At 29.9% G+C, this 16,975-nt stretch overlaps 1 long non-coding RNA gene across 1 annotated transcript in view; it reads right to left on the bottom strand.

The window, feature by feature from the left end:
- Window positions 1-920: 920 nt before the first annotated feature.
- Window positions 921-16,975, bottom strand: part of LOC129219211 (uncharacterized) — a 483,500-nt gene continuing 467,445 nt past the window's right edge. Inside the window, exon 4 of the long non-coding RNA XR_008580380.1 lies at window positions 921-1,313. This is a non-coding gene — a long non-coding RNA (uncharacterized LOC129219211). The remainder of the gene's footprint in view (window positions 1,314-16,975) is intronic.

Raw genomic sequence — 16,975 nt, 5'->3', positions numbered from 1 at the left:
CTACTCGTAGATCGAAAATTTTGTCTCAAACTAGTAACTACATTTAAATGGTTTTTGCACTAAATATTGATAGCTTATTGCTTGATTTTATTTCTACACTTTCCGAAATTCCAGGGTACTCTGCTCTCAATCAACAACATTTTCACACACCCTACTTAAGCCAAGCCTAATTTTGCACGGAGGATTCCAGCTGAAATCGCATAAATTTATCTTCTAGTTACTGAATCGTGAAATCATTAGATAGCTAACTGATTTTTCTAGTGCACTGATTTAAAACCCTTACTAAAAGGACGCAAGAAAAGTGGATTTTTGAAACTATTTTGCCACTGATTTTAAGAAAGAAGGTACTTGAAGGTACTACCATTGTTTAATTCAAGTACCTCACATTGAATTTTACATTCAGATCTCTAAAAAATGTGCAAAAAAAAAAGAAAAAAATCATAAAATCATCAATAACAAAAATTAGCGCAAAATTATTCAAATTTAGAAACTAATTTGAGATGGAAGGATCAATTTTTAAGTTATGAAACATTTACTGTTTCATAGAATCCCATCATATTTATAAAGCAATTAAGTAAATTAGTTAGATGATTTTACATAATTAAATGCGATTATAACTAAGGCATGTATCATGTATTTATTTGTTTTATTTTATGTCTTGCAATCTCAATCGTTCAAAGTCAACCTTCTAATTTTTTATACAACCCCTAGATGGCGCCATGAATTTCTTCAATAGAATTTCGTTTTGCGCAATCGCAGCATTACACATGTAAATCGAAATATCGGTTGAAATGAAAACAAAACTAATGAAAAAAAATCACAGTTATCTTTTTTTTTTCTTTAATGAGTATTTAAAAGGTATTTTACTCAATTCTAAAAATATTTTCGAGTATTAATAGGAATGAGCACTATAACTTTTGAATTACATATTTCATTAAAAATAGATGTTTCTTGTTGCAACAGAAAAGCATAATGATGGAGGGTTAAAGTCATTTCACCATTATTTTAAAAATCGAACAAAAGTCAAAATTCTCTTTAATATAAACGTGAAAAGTACATTCTTGTCACACTATTTTCCCTATTTGATTGGAATTACAGCAAATTTTTTTCTTATTTTATTGATTTGAGAAATTCAGACCATTACCAGGAAAAGTGCTTTTCTACACTTCTTCTCTTGCCTCAACACTGACAGATAGAGAATGGGGGGTCGGCTGTAGTCCTGATGAATAAGAACCTCTTTAAAGGGATGCCTCTGGTTAGGAGACATTTTCTAGTTCCAGTCATTATGAATAGGGGTTTCAATGCATTAACTTCTGAAAAAAGAATATTTAACTTTAAACGCATTCACAAGGAAAAAATACAAAAACTAACGTTTCATGGCATAATAATTATAAATATCTAACTTACTGGAATTCAAGATTTGAAAGAAACCTTACGCTTTTTAGAAACATGAGTAAAAAAACAAATATTAATTCCTAACTGCATGCCGAAACCTACTTGCATTTATGTCTCTTGAGGCATTCACATTGGATCAGAGCTGACAGTATTTCAAAGGTTGCTGGTTGTAGGTTTGCAACCCACAGAGCAAAAACCACTCTTCTTCTGGACAGTTGCTTTACTTTCTTCTATTATAGTCTCTTTTCTGAGTTTCCTTCTTTTCCTACTTCTGAGATCATTTATTCATTGGAATTAGAAGTCTATTTAGCTCTGTTCTTTGCTCTACTCTTAATTGGAATTCTTCTTTTAAGAATTTTTACTTTCCAGCTGTTTTTGAAAATTCTTGTGTAAGGACATATATTCTTGCATATTTTCTCCTTATAACTTTATTATTACAATGCGTTGCTGCAGGGCACAAGTTGAGGGGTCATTGGATTAATTACTCATAAACATGCTGCTTGAGGTATTGAAGGAACTGTTCAGGTAGCAATTATTGGTGCATTGCTAAATCTTTTCGTTTAAAAATAAAAAAAAAGAAAAAAAATATCTTCTATATGCTCGTTAGAATGATTTGCATGATATTAGTGGCTAATACATTGTTGGGGGACTTATCTGGTAAAGTATGCTGAAACGATCGCTATTCATAACTTGCTTGAATGTTGTTGACTCTAAGTGTCTTAATTATATTGACTTAATTCTTCTTTGTGATATCGCTCTTTTTTTTCTTTGCTATTTACATGAAACTAGCTACCAAATTAAGTTTGCCGGACAGTTTAGAAACTGAATATATATATATATATATATATATATATATATATATATATATATATATATAATATATATATATATATATATATATATATATATATTAGAGCGATGCCGTTTTCAACCAACTTAATACTTGTTTGTTTTCTACTTTTACTTGAGGCTTTCGCACAGAATCGAGAGATATAACAGTCGGAAATCATCTTCTACTGTCTATGTAATGTTTATTTCCTTGCCGCTCCATAACAATTTATGTCACACGTGATTAGTTTACCAATTCGGTGATAATCATGGCATTACTCTGGATGAAGCTGGGTTCGTTTTCTTAATGCAGAAATAGTGAGGGTTTGGTTTAGAAGATGAGAGTTTTCCGTAGCTGTTGCCTTTAATTAAAGTATAAGAAATCTAGATTGACTCGACTTGATTTTGTTGAAAGACAGAATGCTTAGAAGTTTTTGAAGAAAAAGAAAAGTACCAAAATCTTTACTAACATGGTAACATTTTAAAGCTGATTGAAGAAAATTCAATAAAGGGCTGATGGAAATAGTGTTCTAATCTTCACTTCTTCATTTTTGCAAGTAGCAGTGTTTCCGAAAACACTCTTAGAAATTTTAACACTAACCGCACATATAAATCCAAGGACAGTCGAAGTTCTAAACATGTGATAAACTTGGATCAATTTTTCAAGTATCACATCACATATATTTTCAATCGTCTAACTCAGTTACCAAGTTTAAATGTTTAATTTAAAATTTTGTTTTTATTTTCTACCTTACTTACCCGTAAAAAATTAAAAACGAAAATACAAACATAAAAGTATGGAAAAAGGTTTTCTGCGTATAAAAATATCGCTAAAACAAAAATATAAGTCAAAAATAAAATAAATAAATCAATAAATACTGAAACATGAAAACTTAACAGGGGCTTTGGGATGAATTAATGTATGCATGTCGGTCGATCTGTCACCCTAATTACTTTTCTGAACTATAAAAGTATTATTTAAAACAATTTTTAGTTTAGGGGAAACCATGGTGAAGTGGATACCCCGGGCAAAGCGAATATTGCCTATAACTCCCAAATTGTTCGTTGGCTGGCAGCCGCGTTGTCATAGCAAGTCATCTCAAACACGTCTGAACGAGTTCGCGTCGTGCAGCGCCAATGGACGGACAGAGTATGTTTTTGAGCAAATAATATTAATTTGTAGAGGTAAGTGTTTTGTTTATAACTTTAATACTATGACTACCTACAAAAAGTCTGTAAATCAAATATCTCTGCCACAATACATAAAACTGCAAAATAGACTAATATAAAAATAGAAGGAAAGAAATTTGAAGATGTAAGGTGCATTTTCTGTGGTGAAATGTACATTGAAAAAGATGATCCGCCAACGAAAAACTGTACACAATGTCATATTTGTACTCAGTGGTGTCAAGAAGAGTGTTCATCATTCGAAAATGGTGATGAATTTTGTTTGTGATAACTGCAATGACTAGTAATGCAGCAGAAAATATATATATATATATATATATATATATATATATATATATATATATATATATATATATATATATATATATATATATATATATATATACTAGCTGACCCAGCCACGCGTTGCTGTGGCTGATAATAGAAAATAAATTTTTACTCATTATTTTTATACGATCAAATCAATATTTTTAACAATGCTGGAGAAATATTCAGTCGATTTTAAATTACAGGGAATTGAGAATGGTTGTGTTTGGCCGAAGTAGGACTACTAAATTACTAACTAACTAATTATTACTAAAGTACTAACTAAATTTTCTACAGTGAAAGCATTACTTTCTATACTTACGTTTATTAAATTTAGTGAGTATCACAGTTAAAACGATTCAGAATTGTTCCTGGAAAATAATGGGCGGCTGATGTGACCAATTTCTACCAGTAAGATACCTTACAAAAATCAGAAACGGTTTCCGATAAAATTCAGTAACATTTCTGAAATTCTCCTTGAAGCCTCCTGAAAAATTCAGAAATCTTCCCGCTTGTAGCCAGTCGTGTTTCCCGAACATTAGATAAAACTTAAGTAGGTATAACATAACAGCTTGGCCCTTTTCTGATTTAATTAGAAAATTCCATAAGAAGTATTGCAAACATGGCCTTAAGAGTAAACTTAGGTAGGTATCATATAATAGTTTGGCACCTTTATGATTTATTAAGAAAACTCCATAAGCAGCTTCGCAAACATGGCCAAAGCAAACCCAGAATTGCAAATATGTACCACGAATTTTACGCGCTTGCAATTCTTGCAAAGCAAGTAGTTCATACTCATTCGCTCTCTTTGTGAGCTGATTAGCATGGACGAATAAACATTCCGTAGTCGAACGGAAGCCGATACACTTTATTAATACGTTCAGTTAATCTTTGAACGGGCAGCTAAAAATATTTTTCACAACAGTGAAAAACTGCATTCATGCAATGTGTAGCAATTCAGAGAACGTTTGGACGATGTTACTTGATTTTTCCGATAAGTTGATAAAAACCACTGAAATCCTAAAACGTTACACGGAAATACTCAGAAACGTTTCGGAAATTTTTTGCTGTGTACTTACTTCGTCCAAAGGTGCAAAATAACTTGAAAGTGGTAGGTAAAGTATCATAATGTTGAAATTAAGCATTAACCAATATACAGTTTTTGTATGCACATTTTATTCATCTTAGCTTTAACTATAGTTTTTAATCAATGACTTCTCACAAAATATACTAAATAAACTGATAAACTATAAAAGTGGAATTTTAAAAATAAGGTAGATAACATTGATTTCGAACTATTTTTTCAATTATTTTAAATTATTAAAATTGAAAATTATCTTTGTACTCATTCGTTCACATTACTTTTGGTTAATCTGTCTTTTGCTAACACGAATCCTGGAATATTTTCGAAGAAATCAGTAGTCTTTTGGTTAAAGCCAGTTATGATTCTGGCATATTTAGAGAAGCCTAACGTAGGTTTAATGTAAAAGTCTGGAACCGTCTTGGTTTTCCAATTAAATTCCCAAACCATTAATGCAATCATTGCCAACGCTAAGACAAACTCATGAGCAAGAAGCTCAACGGTAACGCGTCAGTAGTTCTTTTAAAGACTACGTGATCGAGACACCTTTTCGCTCTTATTGGGAGCTGAGACGATCTGGACGAACCGTGATCAAACTGAAACCGATACACCTATTAAATACATTCAGTTAATCTTGATACTGGTGAAGAAAAATATTTTTCACAATAGTGTGAAATCTGCAATTTCTAGCAATTCAGAAAACTTTTTTGATAAATATAGTTGATTTTCTCAGGAAGTGAATAAAAAGCTGTAAAATCCCGAAACGTTCTACAAAAGTGATAAGTAACGTTTCGGGTTTTTTTAGCATATTGTTTTTAGCAGTAAGTCAAACGATGTTAGAGTTATATCGATTAATTAACTTACACCCGCCATCTATTAAAAATTTTTAGAACTAAACAATTAATTCACACTATTATTGTATAATTAGTACTTAATTTGCAATAAAAAATCATAAAAACTATCCTATCTTTTAATTTGGACCAAATGACGCATAGGTATGAAATTTAAAAAAATCCGTTGAGTAGTTTCGTAGTTTACCCCGAACAAACATCGTGACACGAGATTTTTATACATTATATATATATATATATATATATATATATATATATATATATATATATATATATATATATATATATATATATATATATATATATTAAATATGCTCCTATAATATTTGATGTTGATTTTCTAAGTTTAATTTTTTTTTCTGCAATTATTAGTAGTGTAGCAAAAATGTTTTTTCATGTGTTCCTTGAATTTTCAATGTTTATTTTATTTTTATGTTCAATTTCTTTATTTGTAATAACTACAATAATTAGCATAGTAGCAAAAAAAAATTTTTAATATGTTCCTTTAATTTTCAAAGTTAATTTCATTTTTCTTTCAAAGTTCAATTTCTTTGTTTGTAACAACTACAATAATTAGCAGCGTAGCAAAAAAAGGTTTTTTGAATTTGTTCATTTAACATTCAATAGTTATTTTGTTTTTAATGCTTAGTTTTACGACAAATAATGTTGTTGTTCGCTTTGCCCTAGTTCTGAATCCACTTTACCCGGGGTGTTGGGCAAAGTGGATATTCATGCCATTGTTGAAAACTGGCCTTATATCTAAAAGTTTAATTAATATTAAGGACAGCCGTTATTGCATTACGTAAGTTCATTAAATGAAGAGTGATTATAAATATTTGTTTCAATTTCCCCAGTTATAACTAAACGAAAATAAGCAAGGAAAGCTTAAGGTATTCACGTTGCCCGGGTTTCCCCTAATGTTGCGAAGTTCAAAATATTTCGACCTTCGTTACAATATGAGCACATATTTAACTGTTGTGATTATCTTTTACCATTAATTTAAAAAAATCAAATTGTATGTATTATTTGAAATAAAGAGGGGGTTTGGAGCCTTTTTCAACTGTGGCAATTTTTACCTATTTATTTGTTTATTAATTTATTTTTTCTAAACCTGATTGTTAAAATAACTTTTCGAAAAAAGCGTTTATGAGTACAGTTGTAGATTTAATGTATCATTCTTTCAAAATATGTTAGGTATGAATTAAAAAAAAAAACCTCAGTTTAACTCTTATTTGGTTTTGAAGCCTGACAAAACTAGTCACAACAATATTTGATCACTGTTCTGCGACTGCGATCAATTTTTACAAACTGCCATTGGACAGTTACTAAACGTAATTTTGTTCTTCCCCAAGACTGACTGAAAGGGACATTTTATGTGCACCCAAAATATGGTTGAAGCTCCAAGAGAGCTGAGAAAGTCTTGTTGTTCGTAAATCTGTAGAGTCTAATGAAACATCTAAGAAGGATATAGGCTCCGGAAGTTATCCAATCCTTCATATCCAACCCATGGTTGAGACAGGAAATGACTAAGCACTAGATACTCCCTTTCTTGAGGCAGGGGAGAAGTGAACAACAGAATGATTCCTGAAGTACAGAAGAACCTCGATTATTCGAAAGTCTTTTAACCGGGCCCTCGTTTAACCAAAGTAGACTTCCATGAATTTTATTTATTTGGGTAAGTAACTAATATTACTTTACAGTATCCGGAGGAGGAAGCCATTCTTATGGCACCAAATTATTCGCGTGTTTCTGTCACTTCTATCCCCATACCATCTAATCGAGTAACCTTTTGGAAGACCGGATGATTCTAGCTTAGAAACGCTATTCAACTCGAAGGCGGTTGAATCTAAAAAAAAAGTAAAGAGTGTTTTCATTGAGTATTTTTCTACCTATTTATGCTTAAAAATCAAGAACAAACCACAAATTTAACTGCATTATTAATAATAAAGTTTACTAATTAAATTAACTAAATTATGTCTTGCTCAATTTAAGGTCATGTGTGGTAAAATGACCAAAAACTGAGCTTCAGCGAGCTTCGCTAAGTTACACTTCCAAAAACATGTAAAATATTTGAGTTTTTGACAAATCTTTTGTATTTTACTTAAACAACGATCTTACACTTCTGAGAGTAACTACACTTTTTTATTTGGTTCTTTTTGAAGCAGTATGGAAAAAAGTGTTATCAAGAAATTTTTCATCTTCTGATTTGAGCTATTTTCTTCTAAGAGTGCACTTAGCAAGAATCTGCTTGAAAATTAAACTTCTGATTTCTTTTCAAATCAGTTATTAGTTTAAATGTATTCATTATCAATCGTCAGTTGTTCTGGATTTTTGATATATACTATGATTGTTCATTCACTTTTGGTTAAAATTTAGTACTATTATTTATAAAAGTATAATCATATTTTAAAAGTACTGTTGGGGTAGAACGGAACACAAGACATAGTAATGAATGAGACAAAATGTTTTCTCTTTCATGCAAACAAATAATAAAATTTCTTCTGTATTTTAGTTATCTTAGACAAAAAATAAAGTTTATAACTTCTTTGAATGTTTGAATTATAACATTCAAGTCATTTGTTCTAACCCACAAAACCAAGTTAAGCCAGCAGTTCTCAAACTGGGTGTCCGTGTTTTGTGACAACTCCCTCCAGGGCTTGGAAGGTTTTTAAAAGAAGCATATAACCAATGCAGCAACCGTGGCCACCGTGCTCTCCGGATCTAACTTCAAGCGGTTTTTGTTTATGCTGTTACTTCCAAGATTGTGAGCTTGCGCCCCATGGGAAACGTGATTTGCAAGATTTATGCCAAAAGATCACAACCACATTTTTCTGAAATTGATTGTGACACATTACAGCGAGTGAAACAAGAACTAGACTTGAGACTTGATATCTTCCGCAATGCAAAAGGTATATATATGGACATTTTGGAAACAAAACTTGTAGATGCATTCTCTAGTAAAGTAAGCGTTGTTACTGTACTGGTAATATACTTGTTTCAATATAAGGCTTAAAAACCCGGAGGAAATTGACATGTATATTGTATATGTACACAATACAGATGTACTAGGGTGTCATAAAATATTCTATTTCTTTAAAGTGTTACGCAAGTCGGAAAAGTTTGAGAACCTCTAAGTTAAGTAATAAGCATTTTAAAGCTAAATGGAACAAATGCATTTACTTAAAAAAATTTAATATTGTTCATTACATGTGATTTTCTTTTCCAAGTTTTAGAATTTTTCTGCAATGCTGAATATACAATTAAGTTATCCTGAAAGTTTGAAAAATATCTGATCGGTAGATAAAATAAAAGAAAGAAAAGAAAAAAAAGTCCCATTCATTACCACTCTTCCCTATATTTTTATTATTTAAATAAAATATAAGGAAGTTGTAAAATGTCCTCATCGAAAAAATATTGATGCATCCACTATTTCATATATAAAGAATTTGTTACTTTTAACTTCATTTACCATTAACATATTCTGGAACAAAATGTCTCTGTCAATGCATATTATAAAAATATTGAAAGTAAATAGGTGTTTCTGATATATATATATATATATTATATATATATATATATATATATATATATATATATATATTATATATATATATATATATATATATAAAGACAACAGTTTTAATCAACTTTCCCTCTTTGTACTTGATCTGAATCCAGCAAAAAGCAGATAACTGAAAAAGGTGCTATAGTGCTTTCAGTTTAAATCCTTTAATAGATTGTGTTGTGATAAGCGGCAATTTTTTTTGCAACAGTAATCATAGAATAGCAAATTTTTCTTTCTCAGCATTTCAGCTACATCAGTTTGTTCAGGATCACTTCTACATGCCTGCTGATATATTAGTTTTGTTTTCAAGTTCCTCATGGTAAGTTTTGTTCTACTATATACTATTTCCTCGAGGACACATGTCGACGAGTGTTGTTTATTTCTCAAGAAAGAAGAAACTTTTAAGCAATAAACTTTGCTTTGAATCATTACATTTCAAGTGATCCAAAAGTTTTTTCCCTAACCTTTTTGTATTTCTTTGAATTTTGGCTCATCAATTTTACCCTTTGAGGTAATCAAACGTCCAAATTTTTAGATTTTTATTTCTTATATTTTTTTATTTATGAGGCTTTGATTTCTAGAAAACCTTTTCTTTTCATGGATGCTTAAACATAAAATGGACGATAACTCAACACCAAATATAGATAGAAAGATTTTGTAAAAAGTATTTAAAGTACATTATCTGTTGTTTATTATGATATAGAACATGACTAATTTCAAAAAAAAAAATTCATTTTTAAAAAATGAAAATTAAATTTAAAATTTAAATTTCTCAGGAAAACGTATAACAAATTTATTTTAGAAAATTCTCAAAATTTTATATGTATTTTATCTTTGTTTGTGCAAAATTTCAAGTTGGAATCCGAATGGAACAACATGGAAGGTTATGCTCAAACTATCAAAATTTGTTTAAGCTAATAACTACTTTTAATATATGAATAAATGTATCTCGTTGCAATACTCTCCTTTACAAAAGCAATAACTAGCAACAATGAAAAGAAAAAAAAAAACAACTACTGTCCAGGTGTTGAAGAAAGACAGTTATGTGGACGGACCACATGATCTGACAATTTGATTTATTTTTAGTTTATTGTGAAAAGAATGGAAAAACACTGAAATAACATTACTATTTTGCTATGATCATGGGGCAAATTATTTCTTTCCTCCCTCCAAAATTGAAGGTTGGTGCAAGGGTAGGGTAGGGGATGAAATGAATCATAACTTTCTTTATCAGAGATTGAATTAATCAAGTACACTTTTGTGAAGTTAGGATCGGAAAAGAAACGCTTGGTCTGAAAAAAAAAAAACATATGGGGTAAAAATGATCCCCGATTCAATCCCCAGGTGAGGCGTGATACTAGTATAGTGTTAATCATATGTTTGGGTGGGAGGGAGGGGGGATGTACCTCGTCTTGCTTGGATGAAGAACGTTTACCAACTTTTAATAAGTTTACTATTCAATTTTTATTATTGTCTTTATTTTTTTTACATTTTAAAAACAATTTTTAAAAAAAAATCAAATAAAAGTGGCAGGGAGGGGGGAGGGAGGTGTTGACCAATCTACAAGTGCACGCCTACTCATTTCAAGCATAGTCATGTTTACTCACAACTCACTAGACCATCACTAGTAAGAGAACCCCATATTTAACTAAATAGAACCTGAAAAATTTCATTATTTCTTAAGTCAAATTTTATTCAGAAATTCAAAAAAATATGATCCCATTGAGATCCCAACTTGAAATTTCGCCTAAACAAAGAAAAAATAAACAAAAAATTTCGAGAATAAGAAAAAAATTATATATTTTCTGATATTTAAATTTTAAATTTAAATTTCATTTTTTGAAAATGAAATTTTTTTGGAAATTTTTTATGTTGCCCATCATAATAACCAGCAACTAATGTACTTCAAAATGCTTTTCACCAAATTTTTCTATCTATATTTGGTGCTGAGTTATTGTCCAGTTTATGTTCAAGCATCCGTGGAAAAAAGAGGGTTTTACTAAAAATCAAAGTTTCATGAATAAAAAAATAAAAGAGATAAAAATCTAAAAATTTGCACTTTTGATTACCTCGAAGGCTACAGTCGATGAGCTAAATTTCAAAGAAATACAAAATGGTGAGGGAATAAATTCTCAAATATTGGATCACACTTGACATGGAATGACCCTTTTGGAATTCACAAATAGCTAAGTGATTATCACTATCATCATTTCCCCTCTTTACTTAAAAACTGCTCTCTCTCTCTCTCTCTCTATATATATATATATATATATATATATATATATATATATATATATATATCGTATATAGCAATTTTTATGAAGGAGAAAAGCTTATGTAGAGTCATTATGTAGCCCATAGATGATCAGCATTGTGAAACGAACTTATATTTCTCCTCATACTGTCAAATTCACTTTTAACCAGTGTGAAAGAGCCATGATCTTTGCTCGTTATAACCTAGTGCTCGTATAAACGAGCTTATAAAACATCATAAAAGTTCATACATCATTGTTTTTTTTTTCTGTACAGTACCAAGCAAACTGGATAGTTTGCCTTGAATAATCTTATTGCCTTTTTCTTACCTGTCTCTTTTGTGTACTAACTAAAAAAACATCGTCGCATACACGATGTTTTTCTGCACATCAAAATGGCTTCGAAAAACGTTTTTCTGCACATCAAAAGTCATTGAGTCTGCTGAGAATAGTTCAACTTCACAATAATTCGTTTCAATGCCTTTTTCATCTCATTAAATTAAATTTCATCTATTACGTCCTCAGAAGTAAGTAGGAAGTGATTACATTGGCGTCACCAAATATTTAATTTTCAAACGCTTTTCTACTCCATATTTTTTCAATGAGCCGTAACCACTTGGGTTTAAGGATCTATCACTTATCACTAGCTTTTGGTTGAATCGGAAATGCTAAAGAAAGTTTAAAAAGAAAAGAAAAGCTGAGCAGGAACTCATTAAAAATTTTTTGCATCACAAAAATACTATTCACTTTAAGCGGGGTTGACTCTTAAAAGCGAGTTAGGCTACCATTGGATTACCATTGTACGAATCAAATATTTCCGAGTTCCTCGTTAAATCATATTTCCCGTTAAGTCGGGTGTCGTGATAAACTAAGTTTTTCGTTTTTCTTCATTTTATAATATTCACCAAAACGGTAAAAAACATTCCCTCTCATGAGGGAGTAAATATCTTTGGCAGAAATTTTAAAGATGCTCAGTTACCTCTAGAAATTTTTGTTTACAACTGAAATCTATTTACTCGCGTTTAGAAATGTATTCCGAGAACTTTATTTCAGGATTTTTCACTGAAACGTAATTTATTCTAGGAAATCGATCTGAAATCGATCATCGGTTGACAGTAACTAAGCTTGCATTTAAAGCCCATATCTTCTATTGAATTTGACTGAGATCTATCATCTAAATTTTGTCGAGAGAAACGTCATTTTATTATTAACAATTTTCAATTCTCAAGAAACTTCAATTGGATAAATGTAGTCCCGAAGCTTACTCATTTCAAAAACAGATATCGATTTTTTTTCATGTAGTATCTAGTGTAGTATTGTAGTGCCGAAATTATGAGCAATAACTTTGTTTAGTCTTACTGAGATGTCATTGGTAATACATTTTTTATTGATTTCGAAGTATTTTTGATGTTGAAAAGCAATGACATAACTTTTGGAATTATTATAAAACTCAAAAATCAAACTCGAATGTTTCCCTATGACGTTTATACTGCTTGGTAAATCGAAAGATTTTCAAAATCATTTTTTACCCATGAAAGATGAAGCAAGCTGAAAAGAACGTTTCATATTCTTTTATAATACATAACTTAGTAAACTAACCTTGAAAGAAAGAGTTACACCTTATTATGCGAAACAAAGTTACTTCTTAGGTAGATCTTGTGTCTGGTTGTAAAAAAAAAAAAAAAGGACAGTACATTTAGATTCATAACTTTATGATTAATTTCGTCCAACCAACACAGCTAGACTTTGAAAAAGTATCCATATAAGATTTGTGCTTACAATATGACTAAGGTGAAAAAACAACGTAAATAAAACACAAATATTGGAAAAAATACAGCATATAGCTATTTCATAGGCTACAATGGAGCCTCTTCATCAGTGGCAAAAAGCTCACCAACACAACCCGAAGTTGCGAGAGAACTCTATTCACGGCTATACTTTATTCAGTGTTGGAGTGAATAGGTGCATTAACAAAGAAAAGGCGTTTCATTTCACAACTATATTGAAAAAACACATTATAGTGCTTCATTTCAAAAAGAAATATCAAACATTATTTAGCATGTGTTCAAACGAGAGGCTACAGGCTAAGACAGCGGTAAACGTCAAAGTTACCGAAATTATACTTAATTTAATTAATTATACTTATTTATAATTAATTTAATTACTCTGAACTGTTGAAATATCTTGATTCTCATAAAACTTTTCATTTTCTGTAATACGGCATTCATGTAGGCGTTGTAATATAAGTAGTACAGTGTATCATTGGGCTAAATACGGAAAGTAGGGCTGACCGATGAAATCTTAGTTTATGACAGAATACAGTAATCAAATCTCATTTTAAATAACTTTTCGCGTTTTGAATTTCCTATGATTTAAACATAATTTTCAGTGCAATGAAAACACAGCTATGTAAGAAAGTAATTAAATATATTTTACGAATATGGGCAAAATTGTTAATGCGAAAATGTTTAAACGTTAATCTACTTAAGGGGGTCCAGGACACATTTTGAAATTTTTTTTATTATGTACTTTAGAGTTTTGAAATTTTTTGAACTGATTCATCATTTATTTAATAAGCAAATCATAACATAAATATGAAAAAAAATTATTTTTTTATTTAAATTTAATTCGTTTTTTTCAAAAAAATGGGGTTGCTTTAAATTGCTATAACTCAAAATATTGTTGGTCAATTTTCAATTTTTTTTCAAAAAAGTATGCACAAATATCTAAGCTTTAATTTTTATTCGGCGATTTTAAAAATATTGATTCAATAAAAAATAAAAAATATTTGAAGAAAAATTTCGAAAAATTCGAAGATACTTTTTTTTAAAAAAATCATAATTTTTGAAGTAAACGTTTTTTTTCAAATTCGCCGAATAAAAGTTAAAGTAAATTGCTTGAAAAAGATATGCTCCAAGTTTCATTACTTTATCTCTATCCGTTCCTGACTTATAAGAGTTTGAATGCAAGAAATCGGGAAAAATTGCATCATGGAGAAAAACGCGTTTAAAGTTTTAAAGTTATGTACACATTCATTAGATGCATGCAACAAAAATAACTATAACTTTCGTTCTATTTAAGGTAGAAACAAGATTCAAACGTCCTCTTAAGCAGAAAAAAACGAAGCAATTTTTCAAATTATAAAAAAAAATTGCAAAATTTGAGGATTTTTGTGTCCCGGACCCCCTTAAAGTGCAAAAAGACGCTTTAGTGTGATAGTTTTTTTTTAAATGCCAAAATGTTTGCCATTTAAAAAATGTGAAAGGTTTAAATGTGAAAGGAATGCGGTAACAGCTAGTCACAGCCATTTTCAGGAGGAAGTTTTTAAAAAAATTTCGATCAGTAAAAATAAGTAAATTAGTTATTAATGTTTGAATGTTATTACAGCTGAAACTGCACATTTCATATCCATCTGAAGACTATGAATGAAAAAGAAATATAATTCGTCATCTCTGCAGATATATACCCCCTTATACTCATTTTTATATACAGGATTAATGACTGATTTTACAGTCAGTTGGGAGTAAAAAGCTAGACAAAAATATTTTGGAAGAGCAAAATCTTATTTTTTTTGAAACATTGGTCAGTATAGCAAGGATAACTAATGCAAGATAAGTATATTATTATTGTGATGTGTATTTAGTTACTAAAAAACAAGGACAATTTATTTTACAATTTCTATTTTATAAAATAAGTTTAGTGTTGAAGTGAACAGAGAATGAGGATTTAATTGAGTTTAACAACTCAGAGAATGTGATTGGGGGGGGGGATTAAAATATTTGGACATGATTCAAGATGAAAAACGACAATACACCATTATCCACATCTAGATTTGGGTCATTCTTCAAAAAGTGTAACTTTTCTGTCACACGCCTTTTACAGTAAAAGCTTTAAGGTTTTTAATTTCAACAAAAATATATCTATTTAAACCTGCCAACCTTTTTTTTTTCGACAATAATATTTATTTTAGTATATTTTTGGTTCACAACATGTGCATTCTCACGTCCGTGTCAGACACCTTGTGCGATTGTTTATGTTGCATAATAACTTGTTTAATTAAAAGTATATACTTATTTATTTATTATTCCTTTCACAAGTGTCTCAAATACTAATTGTTTATGTATATTTATTTTTTTTAATTTTGTGTTTAGTTCGTTTTAGTAGGACAAGGAGTCATGTCACACAATAAATTCTCACCTCTGTTACCTAAACACAAAATGCCATTCCTCATTAACACGTGGCAATAATGACATCAAATTTTATTTTCCATGATACAAGGGAGCCCTTTTGTTTATTTTCAGCCATAGTTAAAGTTGTGATATTTTTGTCGAATAACCAGAAGACAGATTTTGCTTCAAAAATTTAGTGTGGCTATTCTAACTTCTCACCTCCGTGAACTTAAATTTTAGGGATGAAAATTAATGCAAAAATAAAAGTGAGCATATTTTCATATGCTTAACATGTGCAGACTGTAACAACGCAGAAAAAAAAATCCCTTAAAAATGTATCCATTAGGATATATTAATGGAAAATTCCTCACCTCCGTGACAGACCTTAACAATGTCCTTATTTCTAAGGTGAAAAATAAAATGATGGAGGAGAAATACATGAATCATAGGCATTCTACCAAAATTATAAATTTCCAGTATAGTCTTAAACTTACTAAAGACTATTTTTAACGCACATTTGAACTAAAAGGATAACTACTAATTAAGCCGTACTTTAATTAAGAGAGCTTAACATTAGATTCCCACTAATCAGTAAAATGCTGATTGTTTGTAAAAGAAAAAAAAAAGATCATGCTGACTGTATTTCACCCTCATGTAGGGAGGGCGTTGTTTGTTCACTCTTGTTGTTTTGTAGCATTTTGTTTAATTTCAATTTTCTTGCAGAAAAATATAGAAACGTTCTGGTTCACAGCTATTTATTGCTTACCTCAACTTTAATTTTATAGTTAAAAAACTATATAGTATTATGCATTTTGGCAGAATTTGTAGATATTTTTGAAAAGAAAATTACAAATCAGTTAGTAGTACCTTTTGAATATTGTAAACTATAGCTATAAGTTATTTTTAGGCCTTTTTAACATAATTTGTTGCTACTTTAAACAAACGAAATCCTAGTAAGAAACAAAAATTGTCTAGTAACGAATTTCACTTCATCAGTTTCTTGTTAGGTGGTTTAATTCTTATCAAACGTTGCGTAAACAAAAAATCAATATTTTTGAGAAAAAGTTCATTCTATTTGCACACATTTAATGTGGATCATATTTAATGGAGATCAATGAATATTTTAGTGACATCTGGATCAGGTAGGACATCTACTATTTTCATTTTTAGACATGGAAATTTTAATTTTTTAAAATTAAAAGCATTTGATGACTTCAGAATAATGCACTCAACATTCAATTAAAAAATAATGCTTGAAATATACATGCAGAATAAAATTACTCTAAATTGGTTGCCGAAATTCATTTTTCTTTTGTTGTTAACGCATCCCTGGTTAACAA

Source organism: Uloborus diversus, chromosome 3 (assembly GCF_026930045.1).
Source record: "Uloborus diversus isolate 005 chromosome 3, Udiv.v.3.1, whole genome shotgun sequence".
Taxonomy (NCBI): Eukaryota; Metazoa; Arthropoda; class Arachnida; order Araneae; family Uloboridae; genus Uloborus; species Uloborus diversus.
Note: the sequence above shows the minus strand (reverse complement) of the source record. Positions and strands in the feature narration are given on the sequence as shown.